We start from the raw sequence: 13906 nt of genomic DNA on the forward strand, positions 1-13906 counted from the left end.
AATACTCAAACTATTGCACAATGGCACCCATCTCACATGCTAGTAAAGTAATGTTCAAAATTATCTAAGCCAGGCTTCAGCAATACGTGAACCATGAACTTCCAGATGTTCAAGCTGGTTTTAGAAAAGGCAGAGGAACCAGAGATCAAATTGCCAATATCTGCTGGATCATCGAAAAAGCAAGAGAGTTCCAGGAAAACATCTATTTCTGCTTTATTGACTATGCCAAAGCCTTTGACTGTGCAGATCACAACAAACTGTGGAAAATTCTGAAAGAGATGGGAATACCAGACCACCTGACCTGCCTCTTGAGAAACCTGTGTGCAGCTCAGGAAGCAACAGTTAGAACTGGACATGGAACAACAGACTGGTTCCAAATAGGAAAGGAGTACATCAAGGCTGTATATTGTCACCTTGCTTATTTAACTTACATGAAGACTACATCATGAGAAATGCTGGGCTGGATGAAGCACAAGCTGGAATCAAGATTGTTGGGAGAAATATCAATAACCTCAGATATGCAGATGACACCACCTTATGGCAGAAAGAGGAGAATAAAAATGTTGGCTTAAAGCTCAACATTCAGAAAACTAAGATCATGGCATCTGGTCCCATCACTTCATGGCAAATAGATGGGGAAACAGCAGAAACAGTGGCTGATTTTATTTTTTTGGGCTCCAAAATCACTGCAGATGGTGACTGCAGCCATGAAATTAAAAGAAGTTTGCTCCTTGGAAGGAAAGTTATGACCAACCTAGACAGCATATTAAAGAGCAGAGACATTACTTTGCCAACAAAGGTCTATCTAGTTAAGGCTATGGTTTTTCCAGTAGTCATGTATAGATGTGAGAGCTGGACTGTGAAGAAAGCTGAGCACCGAAGAATTGATGCTTTTGAACTGTGGTGTTGGAGAAGACTCTTGAGAGTCCCTTGGACTGCAAGGACATCCAGCCAGTCCATCCTAAAGGAGATCAGTCCTGAAAATTCATTGGAAGGACTGATGTTGAAGGTGAAACTCCAATACTTTGGCCACCTGATGCGAAGAGCTGTCTCATTTGAAAATACCCTGAGGCTGGGAAAGTTTGAAGGCCGGAGGAGAAGTGGACGAAAGAAGATGAGATGGTTGGATGGCATCACCGACCCAATGGATGTGAGTTTGGGTAAACTCCGGGAGTTGGTGATGGACAGGAAGGCCTGGCGTGCTGTGGTCCATGGGGTTGCAAAGAGTCGGACACGACTGAGCGATTGAACTTAGCTGAAGTTTGTTTGAAGTTATCTCATTAATCTATCTTTGGATGAAAATCAGATGCCCCACAGCCTGCAACCAGGGAATTATTCATATTGGAAAAAACATCATTTAAAGGACTCTCTACAACTCAGATGGAAAGGTCCTCACCAGGTATATTTAACTAGCTCATGTGCAGCAAAACTACAGGGAACTGGATTCATATTTCCCACTTAAAAAGACCCTTGCACTGGACTCTATGGAGAGGTCTGCTGACCTCAAACTCACCTAAAATAATGCTCAAAGAGAGGAGAAACTACAGAAAGAGAAGAAAGCAACATCAGAGATAGACAGGTTATCTAAGATGCTGGACATGAGTCATATAATCATTTATAATGTTTTTATGACTTCTTGGACCTTTGTATATAAATCAAAGGTTTTCTATCATTGACACCATCCTATAGCAGTTTTAAAAACCAATCCAATTATTGGGTATGTGGCTAATTACCTGTGTCTGAGTACTTCTGGATTACCTTGGTGAAGATTTCTCCACACCAAGGCTCTGATTGGATGGCTTTCAAGAAATTTATTTTAGAAGAAAGAAAGTTCAGTTGTATTCAAGCTACTCTTGATATTACCAGATGGGATCCTCTCATCTGGCCAATTAATAATACCTGCTCTGACCCTGGCCATACACACAAATTTTCTTTTAGGGTCACTCAAGCTCAATCAGAACAATAAGTTAAGTCTCAATCAAAAATTGTAACCCCCTGTTAATTAGAAGGAAACCTCCCACAATTATGGGATGGATTTATGTGGTTAACACCAGGTTATGGTCATTTAAGTAAAAAAGCTCCTCTGTGTATTATGTTGAAGATGATCAGCCTTGAGGCTTCTGGTTCAGATGATGGAATAGAAGGACATGCACTTATCTCCTCCTGTGAGAGCACCAAAACTGCAGCTAACTGAAGAAAAACCATTGACAGGAGGATGCTGGATGCCACCAAAAAAAGATACTCATATCTGAAGATAAAGAAGAAGCCATAGTGAGAGAGTAGGATGGGCACAATCACAATAAAATCGAATCCCATACCCACCAGGTGGGTGAATAATAACCCATGGACTGGAGAATAATAATAGCAAATAAGTTCTTGCACTATTGTGAAGGTTCTGAAGCCCACATCAGGCTTCCCAGCCTGGAGATCCGACAAAGGGACTGGGAATCCCCAGGGAATCTGGCCATGAGGGCCAGTGGGATTTGATTATAGGACTGCCAGAGGTCTGGGGGAAATAGAGATTCAAGCCTTCGAGGTCACAAACAAAATTCAGCATGCACCAAGACGCAGAGAAGAGGAGCAGTGACCCCTCTTGGAGAGCAGGAGACCGAACCAAAACTACCTGCTAGTGTTGGAGGGCCTCCTGTGGAGGTATGGGTCTGCAGGGGCTCAGTGCAGGGACAGGGGCACTGGAAGGTCCCCCTTTGTGTAAACCCTCTTGGAGTTCACCATTAATCCTATCATAGAGCCCACCACCCCAGGGCTGGGTCGCCTCTGGCCAAACAACTATAAGGGAGGGAGTGCAACCCTACTCCTCAGCAGGTAATTGGATTAAAGCTTTACTGAGCAAGGCCCTGCCCACCAGAACAAGACCCAGTTTTTCCCATCAGTAGTCCCTCCCATCAAGAAGCTTACACAAGCCTTTTAGCCTCATCCATCAGAGGGCAGACAGAAGAAACAAGAAGCACAATCTTATAGCGGCTCAAACAAAAATCATATTACAGAAAGTTAATCATGATGAAAGACAGTTATGTCCCAGATGAAGGAACAAGATAAAATCCCAGAAAAACAACTAAATGGAGATAGGTAACCTTCCAGAAAAAGAATTTGGAATAATAATAGTGAAGATGATCCATGATCTTGGGAAAAGAATGGAGGCAAAGATTGAGAAGATGCAAGAAATGTTTACCAAAGACCTAGAGGAAATAACAAACAAACAGAGATAAATAATACACTAGAAGGAAGCAACAGTGGAATAACTGAGACAGAAGTATGGATAAAATGACCTGGAGGACAGAATGGTGGTAATCAATGCCACAGAACAGAATATAGAAAAAAATGTGAAAAGAAATGTTGACAGCCTAAGAGACCTCTGGGACAACATTAACATTCACATTTTAAGGGTCCCAGAAGAAGAAGAGAGAAAGGACCTGAGAAAATATTTGAAGAGATAATAGCTGAAAACTTCCTGAAAATGGGAAAGGAAAATAGTCAACCAAGTCCAGGAAGTCCAGGAAGCACAGAGAGTCCCAGGAAGGATAAACCCAAGGAGGAACATACCGAGACACATAATAATCAAACTGACAAACATTAAAGACAAAGATAAAATATTAAAAGCAACAAGGGAAAAATGACAACATACAAGGGAACTCCCATCAGGCTATCAGCTTATTTCTCAACAGAAACTCTGGCAAGCCAGAAGGGAAAAGCATGATATATTTAAAGTGATGAAAGGGAAGCACCTACAACCAAGAATGTTCTACTCAGCAAGACTGTCCTTCAGATTTGATGGAGAAATCAAAAGCTTTCCAGACAAGCAAAAGCTGAAGAGAATTCAGCACCACCACACCAGCTTTACAACAAATGCTAAAGAAACTTCTCTAGGCATGAAACAGAAGAGAAGGAAAAGACCTACACAAAATAAACCCCCCAAAATTAAGAAAATAGAAATGGGTTCATACATATTGACAATTATCATAATATGGATGAATTCAATGTACCAAACAAAAGACATAGACTGGCTTAGCAGATGAAAACATGTGCATATATGCACTTCCACTTACCACATCACTCTGCTTGATCCCCTCAAATTGCATGCAATTATTTTATACTGTTAGGTTAATCATGTTCCCAATATGGCTTGCAACTTTAATTATCTTTTATTTTTTGTCTGGCTATTGATTGTGAAAACTGATAAACATCTTGTACTCTTGTGATTATGCAACTATTACTCACTTAATACCATTGTATCATGATTGGTCAATGGAAAAATAATGGAACTCTATATCACCAAATTAGGATCAAATAGAAAAACGTGTAATCACTTCTTGAAATCCAGGTGCATGTCAGAATTATCTTGAAATTTTTTGAAAAATACAAATGCTCAGGTATTGCCTTTTTTCTCCAGAGCTCCAGATGTTTTTAATGAGCAGTCATATTTAGAAACAACTGGACTATAGGATCTTTTACTTTTATCTAGTTAGTTTCACTTTTTCTATTTCATATTCAGTACTCCCATTTCATTTAGTTTACATTTTCCAACTTCTCCATCTCTTCTTTTTTTTTTTGATGTTCTTTCTCAAGACTTTATCAAGCACAGTAGAAAAGCTTTTGTATACATATGTATAATACATATATTTTAGAAAACTTATGAATTTTTGCCTAACTAAAAAAAATACGACATTTTGATTCCACTTGTTTGACTTAGTATAAATAGAATGCTAGATTTCTAATTAAAATATAGATATGCAACAAGCAACAAAGGTTTACTGTATAGCATAGTGAACTATAGTCAATATCTTGTAATAATCTATGATGGAAAATAATTTCAAAAATAACATATATGTATTTGTATAACTGAATCACCATGCCATGCACCTGAAACACTGTAAGTCGACTATACTTCAATAAAATATATATATATTTTTAAAAAAGATGATAAACCTTGTGACATCAGGAAATTAGGCTGGGTGCCTCATGAACAATACCTATATATTATTACCCTTAGAGACAGTTACTGGTATGGAACTAATTGGGTCAGATGACCAGAGGTTCACTGGGATGCACTTAACGGAACTCAGTGAATTTGGGGTATTAATTTTTGATCTTGGCTTCCACCAGGATGGATAGGAAGATGCATCCTGGGATTCCCATGGACTCAAGGTCATATGTAACAATTTAGAGATAACCCCAGTCAATCTATCATTCGTATGAGTCTGATGGGCCAAGAGATCTGTCTTCCACTAGAATGACCATTTAGCAGCTATTTTTGTGCCTTCAAAAGGATTGGGGAATGTAATGGGCCATACCAAAGCCTCAAGATTCACTCCACAGGCTTTAAATGATAGTAACCAGGCTATTAGCCTATTGAATTCTGAGGTGTCTATGATGAGAAAAGTGGTGCTACAAAACCACATTGCCCTTTAGATCCTTACAGCATCTCAGGGAGGGGACCTGTGCCATAATTCAGACTGAATGCTGTGTTTTTGTACCTGATGATTATAATGCTTCACTATATAATTAGTGAACCATATGAAAAACCAGATTTCTGCCTTAAGTGACCAACTCCCTAGTCTTGATAACCTCTTCAAAAACTGGTTTGGTGTGGGAAGTTCTTGGCTTAAATATTTACTTATAACTCTATTAATGCTATTAGCTATATTGTTTGTAATTTGCTTATTTTACAAGATTATCATTTCTTGTATTACCAAATGTGACTGAGCCTCTGACAAAAATAATGATGACTAGGTGACTTGAAGCAGTTGGTCAAATACATAATTTTGTACCCAATCAATGATTTTAATAGTGTACTCTAGATACGGGAAGATGCAGTAAGAGGGAATTTTTTCCTGGAGCATAATAGATTAGAAGATAGGTGGTCCAAAGATCTTTAATTATTGTTAATAAGAGCTAATCCAATAAGAGCACATTGAGTGGCCTATTAGTAAAGTCGTCACCAGACCTAGGAATGAGCTTTCCTAGCACCTTGGGAAGAAATGGTCATGAAATGCCTCCCAAAGCATGGTCAAATTTATGACCATGATGGGCCCCTGTCAACTTCATAAATTTGAAGTGGCAAACTGGCACTTGCCATCTACCTCTACAAGGATTAAATCATGTGCTGCTGCAGCTGCTGACCTTCAACATCCCCCTGTAGGGAGTTCAGGGTCAAGAACTGAAATGAGACACTCCGCTCTGGAAATAACTGGCAGAACAGGCCTTCAGATGGTTAGATATTTTCAGGAGTTGATTTTATGAGCCCAGTTCTTACATCTCATATCTAGAAAAACACTAAATTCCTTCCTGGTGACTTCTACTCCTCCTGACTAGCAGAAATCTTCAGCAAAAATAAGTGCTTAACTGCATGAGCTCCTCCTTCATCAAAATCATATATATACTGACCTCCTACCTCTTTGGAGCAGTTTCTCAGAGATATCTGAAATGCTGTCTCCAGGGCTATAGCCTAGTCCTCATTTTGTCCCAAATAAAACTTAACTTGCAACTCTCAAGTTGTGCTTTTTAGTCAGCACTACTTTGGCATAAAGCATTATTTTAAACTTATGGCAACTGAGAAATAGCAGATGTAGGACAAGCTCTCTATTCTCCCTATATGTACCTAAAAGGAGGACATGTATTTCCCTGTGTGAAGGTGCTCCCCATCTTCTTTCCCATATCATTATCACTGGAGGAAAATAACCATTATCCCTTGAGCCAAAATAATCATTATCACTGGCACTGAGCTGCATCTGTACAAACAAATCTTACTTAAGTAACCCTTAACCTCCATGATCTTTTCCATGTACTAACCTTACAATACATAAGGTAATTTACCACCTATAGAATTTACCACCTATAGAAGACCAAATCTCTTTGGCTTTGTTTTGTCACTTCACAAGTTTATTACCTTTTGTTAAAATAGTATACAAGCTCCCAGGGCTAAGCATCTCTTTGGGTTTCACTTCCTTTCCTTTACATGTATGTAAAATTAAAATATTAACATCAAGTAAAATTTGTATCACTTTCTCCTGTTAATCTGCTTTTTGTCAGTTTAATTTTCAGGCTCCAAGCACCAAAACCTAAAGAGTATAGAAAAAAATTTTTCCTCTCTTACACTACCTTTTACTCCTATTTATTTCCTTGTGGTTATTATTTTTATTTCACAGTTCCTCAACAGTGACCCAGAGATGCTCTGGGCTGGGCTTTTTGTTGTGAGGATTGTTCTGTGCATGTAGGCTGTTTAGCAGAATCCCTGCCTTCTACTCACCAGATGCAGTAGCACAGGTGTGACAACTGAAAATATCTCCAGACATTGCCAAATTTCCCCTGGGAAGCAAAATCATCCAAGGTTGAGACCTACAGGTCTCTGCAGATTATCTACTAGCGCCTCTAAGGTAGAAACTATATTACGGTGCACTGCAGCACACATCTTTCCAATTCCTGAGGCATGTTGGTAGCTTGAAACTGACCAGTGTGGAGTAATTACATTATAGGCGATGACAAACACTACAAATTAGGGCTTGATTTATTGTGTTTTTTTTTGTTGGTTGTCTAGAGTAAAGCTAATTCATTAGACAATATTAATGCAGACTAATTCCATATGTCACCATTACACTACGAATACCACAAAACAGTGATGAAATATCCTACAGTATTTAAAATTATTATCTGATTCAGAAATCAGTTGCATTATTGAGGAATAATAAAGTTACATTTCAAGAACAAAAAGTGCTCAACTGGGGAGGGTCAAGTAATTGAGAATAAAGAATTCGATTTGGTCAAATAAAGTTGCCTATTGGAATAGCAAGTAAGAAAGCTTGAGATGTGTTAAGGAAGTGGGAAAGTTGAGGAAGTGAATATTGAAACAATTCTTTAAGTGCTGAAAGGTAACAGAGATAGGAGTCTTTAGCTGGAAGGCAGGAAAGGCTGGACTCGTTTTTTAATATATGGTCTTATGGCAGAAAGTGAAGAACTAAAGAGCCTCTTGATGAAAGTGAAAGAGGAGAGTGAAGAAGTTGGCTTAAAGCTCAACATTCAGAAAACTAAGATCATGGCATCTGGTCCCATCACTTCATGGGAAATGGATGGGGAAACAGTGGAAACAGTGTCAGACTTTGTTTTTTTGGGCTCCAAAATCACTGCTGATGGTGATTGCAGCCATGAAATTAAAAGATGCTTACTCCTTGGAAGGAAGGCTATGGCCAACCTAGATAGCCTATTTAAAAGCAGAGACATTACTTTGCCAACAAATGTCCATCTAGTCAAGGCTGTGGTTTTTCCACTGGTCATGTGTGGATGTGAGAGTTGGACAATGAAGAAAGCTGAGTGCTGCAGAATTGATGCTTTTGAACTGTGGTGTTGGAGAAGACTCTTGAGAATCCCTTGGACTGCAAGGAGATCCAACCAGTCCATCCTAAAGGAGATCAGTCCTGGGTGTTCATTGGAAGGACTGATGTTGAAGCTGAAACTCCCAATACTTTGGTCACCTCATGTAAAGAGTTGACTCATTGGAAAAGACCCTAATGCTGGGAAGGATTGGGGGCAGCAGGAGAAGGGGATGAAAGAGGATGAGATGGCTGGATGGCATCACTGACTCGATGGGCATCGGTTTGGGTAGACTCCGGGAGTTGATGATGGACAGGGAGGCCTGGCGTGCTGCGATTCATGGGGTCGCAAAGAGTCGGACACGACTGAGCGACTGAACTGAACTAAGGCACATTAAGATGTTGTTTTGTATGAAAAGTAAAGTCTTTTGTAGGTTTAAAAGGACAAGGTCCAGAGAGGAAAAGGAGGTAGGGCCAGTTACTGGCCTCTGATAAAAAACAATATATATATTTATTATGAAGTGCCAAATAAATTAATCAATGGGAAAACACCTCATAAATTCTTATATACTAACAAGTACTATCAAGCCACTGTTCAGGTCATGATGGTTGTACTATATCCAGGTTCCACTTGCAAATTCAGACATAAGATTTTTATCTAACCCCAATCACAAATTTCTATTATAGTAGATCATGGTTCCGCTGATCTATTTAGGCTCATGAGAAAATCCTTACAAGGCAAATCTTTGAAGTCTAAGTTCCATTTACTCATTTAAAAGTTTGAAAACAGTATTCAAATTAACTTGCTGAGATCAGAACCTATATTTCCCGTTTGGGTTTCCTACTGTTTTATTGAGTAAACAAATGTGCTTCGTGATCTTTATCAGTTTTGTAACTTCGCTTTTCCTTTTTTTCTGTGGCCCTTTATACAAAGAGCGGAACGGGTAAGACAACCAATAGCCTCGTCGTTAAAAACGATTTAAAGACGGCAAACCACTTCACGGATCGAACAGGAAAAAATTCTAGGAAACAACGTGAGATAGGTTAACAAGCACTTCCCGCCCGGCCTGAAGGTGGACGAGACAGTATCTATGCACGGTGAGGGGGGCCCAGCGAGCAAGGAGGAATAGGCAGTGAGCGCTTGTCCACCACAGCGACGCGAGTTCACCACCGGCGAGGAGACGGAACGCAGCGCAAGGGGTTAACCCTGGGCAAGACCGTACGCGAAAGGCTGGACGCCCCATGGGTCTGGGGAATGGAAACGTCATTAGGGGGCTGGATGGGGCGCGGCCCTCAAGGACGTGTGGCCTTCAGCCCACTGAACCAGAGAAGCCTCAGACCCAGTCGTCACACACGCAAGCCGAAGGGAAGCAGTACCGACTGAGGCAGAGGGGACACCCTTCTCCCTTCACCTGCCTATTGCCGCCGGTGGGGCTCCGCGGTGCCGTCCCTAACGCCGCAGACGGAAATGACGTTGCCCAGTTCCGCTTTGTTCGGCGTGGCCTGGCCCTGTTAGTCCGGCCTCCCGGCCCCGCCCCTCGGCTCCAGCTGATGTGCTTCAGTTTAGGCAACGTGAGCGTGAAAGGGCTTGGACCTGTTAGAAGCTCCCTGGCGATTATCAAATGCGCAGAGGCAGAGGGTTTGGGACAGCAGGGAAGCCGAAGGGACGTTCTGCGAAGTTGGGCTCAACATTTTATAACACCCGGTTACTTCAACCAAGGACTTAAAGATATTGGAGAAGTTTGGTGAAAGCCTTCCTACTGACTGAATTTCAGTTCAGTCAGTTCAGTCGCTCGGTCGTGTGCGACTCTCTGCGACTCCATGGACTACAGCACGCCAGGCCTCCTGTCCATCACCAACGCCCAGAGTTTACTCAAACTCATGTCCATTGAGTCAGTGATGCCATCCAACCATCTCATCCTCTGTCGTCCCCTTCTCCTCCTACCCCCAATCCTTCCCAGCATCAGGGTCTTTTCCAATGAGTCACTTCTTCGCATTAGGTGGTCAAAGTATTCGGAGTTTCAGCTTCAACATCAGTCCTTCCAATGAATATTCAGGACTGATTTCCTTTAGGATGGACTGGTTGGATCTTCTTGCAGTCCAAGGGACTCTCAAGAGTCTTCTCCAACACCGCAGTTCAAAAGCATCAATTCTTCTGCGCTCAGCTTTCTTTATAGTCCAACTCTCACATCCATACGTGACCGCTGGAAAAACCATAGTCTTGACTAGGCGGACCTTTGTTGGCAAAGTAATGTCTCTGCTCTTTAATATGCTGTCTAGGTTGGTCATAACTTTTCTTCCAAGGAGCAAGTGTCTTTTAATTTCATGGCTGCAGTCACCATCTGCAGTGATTTTTGGAGCCCCCCAAAATAAATGACTGTATTTATTCTTTTGTAAATAAAAGAATTAACTCTTCTAGCATCTTGACAGATCCTCAGCAGGATCAAAGAGTAACACGTGTCTGCAGTCCAATGCTATTTCTAAATTTAAGCTTTTTAGCTAAACCAATTTTTAAGTGAAAATAGATGATCTCTTAAATGAATTCCTAGATAAATTTAAATTATACAAATGCTGCAGATCTAAACCAAGTTTGCTTTGCTTGAGTTTCAAATGTTTCACTCTTGGCAACGTTTTAGTTTGTCATTTATTGCAATGTCAGATATCTTGTTTAGACACTGCCCAGTTCTGCTATTTTCCTCTTGTGCTCATGACATAATACCATTAATTTGTAATTAATTTGTAACGTCCAGGGGAATAAACAGCTGAAGAAAATGTTCCCTATATAATATGGAATTATACAGAAGAAATTCCCTATAGGCTAATTCATTGACTCACTGACTTTCCAGAGTTCTTTAAAATCATTATTGCAAATCAGAATAAACAGATGTGAGCTTTAGTTCCCTTTCATGTAGTTACTTGATGCATTAATACACAGTAGCTATGAATAATGAACTATAAAGAAACAGTCATGGAAACATTAGGTATAATTGTGCTTTTTGTTTATTTTACTTTAAAAATAAGTCCCACATATTTTTAATAAAGTGCCAGTCAATTATGATTACTATTTGAGCATGTATTATTTTACCATTAACCTAATCTAGAAGAATTCAGTAATTCCTTAGTAATAGGCTCAGACCTTTTTCTATTGCTCTAATATATGTAATGGGCTTCCCAGGTGGCACTAGTGGAAAGGAATCCACCTGCCAATGCAGAACATGTAAGAGACCAGAGTTCAATCCCTGGGTGTGGAAGATCCCCTGGAAGAGGGCATAACAATCCACTCCAGTATTCTTGCCTGGAGAATCACATGGACAGAGGAGCTTGGTGGGGCTACAGTCCATGAGGTCGCAAAGATTCAGAAACGACTGAAGTGACTTAGCACACATGCAATATATGTAAAAGTATTTGAATTTTTTTAAAAGAAAAAGTTTCTTTAGTCACAAAGGATTATTAAGACTTAAAACCATCAGTTTTTCTATTGATTTATTTATAGGCACCTGCTTACATCTAGGAACAGTTAATTAGGAAATGGAACTAAGAGGAACTTCTGGGTGGTTTTACAAACTTTCCTTCCTTCTCTCTGTTCCCCATGTCCCTCCTTATTCTCCTCTTTTTTCCCCCCTCTCTTCTATTATTATACAGCAGTTATCATTATATTAATGAAATTAATATTTTTGCTTTCTAGTTAGAATACAAAGATTTATAAGCCAAGTAAAGACAAGAGATAAGGAAAAAAACTGAATTAATCTAAGAGAAGAATATTTTGTGCAGAGGTAGAGGAGTCACAATTACATGCTATTTCTTTCCTCTACTACTTAGACACTGGAACAAACCTCAGCAGTGGACAAGCCTGCCCCCCCCCATGTTAGCATGGAGTCTTTTAAAAATACCTAATACAGTAGAAAAACCACACTGTCACACATGAGGAGTGGGTGTGGATCAAAGGCACAGTCTTGCAGTGGCCTAAAAGAAGCCAGAGGAGGGTTAGCCTGTGAAAAATGAAATCAAGAAACCTAAATTAAATAGAATTAGGAGACCAGTAGGGGGAGCCCTCACACCCATCCCAGTAGTAGAGCCCAGCTGGAAGAAGAAAGAATCCTCTTCTTTTCTGGCAAGGACTCAGCCAATGAAAGGCATGGACTCTTGGTTTACTACAGCCCTCCCAACTTCCTTTTCCTCTCTATAAAAGCATTCTCCTTTCCTTGCCCTTTGGGGACTTGCATGCGCCTCACCATGGTTGCATGCCTGGTTTGCAGATCTCTCCTGATGCTGAATAAACCCATCCTTGCTGGAGAAATATCTGGGAATCTATTGTGTAAGGGCATCAGCAGTTTGAAGAGGCTGGGAGATAGGAATGGGCACTGTTAGCTGATTCTTTGGACAGAAATCTGCCTTCCTCATCCCCATGACTCGTTGAGAATTGCCCTGTTGCTTTCTTTTTTCTTTTAAAAGTTCAGTTAATTTCTCCAGGCCTTGCCCTATGGGTATCCTTTAAAATGAAATGGTATCCATTAAATATAGCATTTTCCTGGGTTCTATGAGTTGTTTTAGAGAATTATTGAACCTGAGGGGTATCATGGGCACCTCTGAATTTGCAGCCAGTTGGTCAGAAGTGTGGGTAGCCTGGGAACCTAACTTGTGCCTGGTGTCTGTAAAGACAGTCTTGTGGAACAACGAGCCTTAAACCTGTAGGCTCTGATGCTAAATCTGGGTGGTTAGCATCAAACTGTATTGAAGTACATCCAGTTGGGGGTGAAACAAAACAACTAGCTCATGAAAATACTTCTTTTCTAACTCGCTTTCCTCACTTCTGGCAGTCGTAACTCCCTCTACATAAGTTGCCCTTACCCTTCCTGTGCACACTTCCAGGATTTGCAATTTCTTTCCATAGAATAAACAAACTCCAGTTGTTGTTTTTTTTCCCCTGTGTTTAAGAAATATTGCAGTGTTGCTTATCAGAGTTTAGTGTGGCTTCCTCTTCCACATAGCTCTATAGAGAGAACTTGGCTTAAAAGAGAAAACTTTGATCTCAGTAACTGGAATGGTTCCACGAGAGGTTGGCATAGGTTAGGGGCAGCAGTGGTTGGGATAGGATAAACTCTGGTTCTGTGCATAGAAGATCTGGTTCTGTGCATAGAAGAGGGATTTTTACTGTTTGGTTAATTTTTTCTCAACTATTGGAAGTCAGACATAAGTCACCACCACAAGGATGATTTCATATCCCTCTAAATAAGAAACTGATATTTCTTCTTACCTTGGGCTTATGTCAGGAGAGAATGTTTCCTCTCTTTGCCTGCTATGGACTGAAAGTTTGCCTGTACCCGGCCCCCCAAATTAATATGTTGAAACCCTCATCCCTAATGTGATGGTATTTGGAGACAGAGCCTTTGAGAGGTAATTAGGTCATGAGGGTGGAGTCCTTGTGATGCAATTAGTGCCCTTATAAGAGAGACAGGGTAGAGTTGCTTCCTCTCTCTTTGCTTTCTGCCATGTGAGGACACAATGAGAAGGTATCAGTCTGCAAACTAGGAAATGGGCTCTCACCAGACTTCAGTCTGCTGGCATTTTGATTTTGGGCTGACTGC

At 40.6% G+C, this 13906-nt stretch overlaps 1 protein-coding gene across 18 annotated transcripts in view; it reads right to left on the reverse strand.

Annotated features, from left to right (window-relative positions):
• Nucleotides 1–13685, reverse strand: part of C11H11orf65 (chromosome 11 C11orf65 homolog) — a 67347-nt gene extending 53662 nt beyond the window's left edge. For 7 of the 18 annotated variants that reach the window (XM_081545391.1, XM_081545378.1, XM_081545385.1 and 4 more), the window contains exon 1: nucleotides 13576–13685. The gene's annotated coding sequence lies outside the window, so the exon portion shown is untranslated. Of the gene's footprint in view, nucleotides 1–9698; nucleotides 9774–13575 lie in introns of those variants that run through there. The other 11 variants (XM_081545383.1, XM_081545390.1, XM_081545384.1 and 8 more) reach the window with 3 other exon arrangements.
• Between the last annotated feature and the right edge of the window lie 221 nt (nucleotides 13686–13906).

This window comes from Giraffa tippelskirchi, chromosome 11 (assembly GCF_054371585.1).
Source record: "Giraffa tippelskirchi isolate mGirTip1 chromosome 11, T2T-mGirTip1v1.2.pri, whole genome shotgun sequence".
NCBI classification, from domain to species: domain Eukaryota; kingdom Metazoa; phylum Chordata; class Mammalia; order Artiodactyla; family Giraffidae; genus Giraffa; species Giraffa tippelskirchi.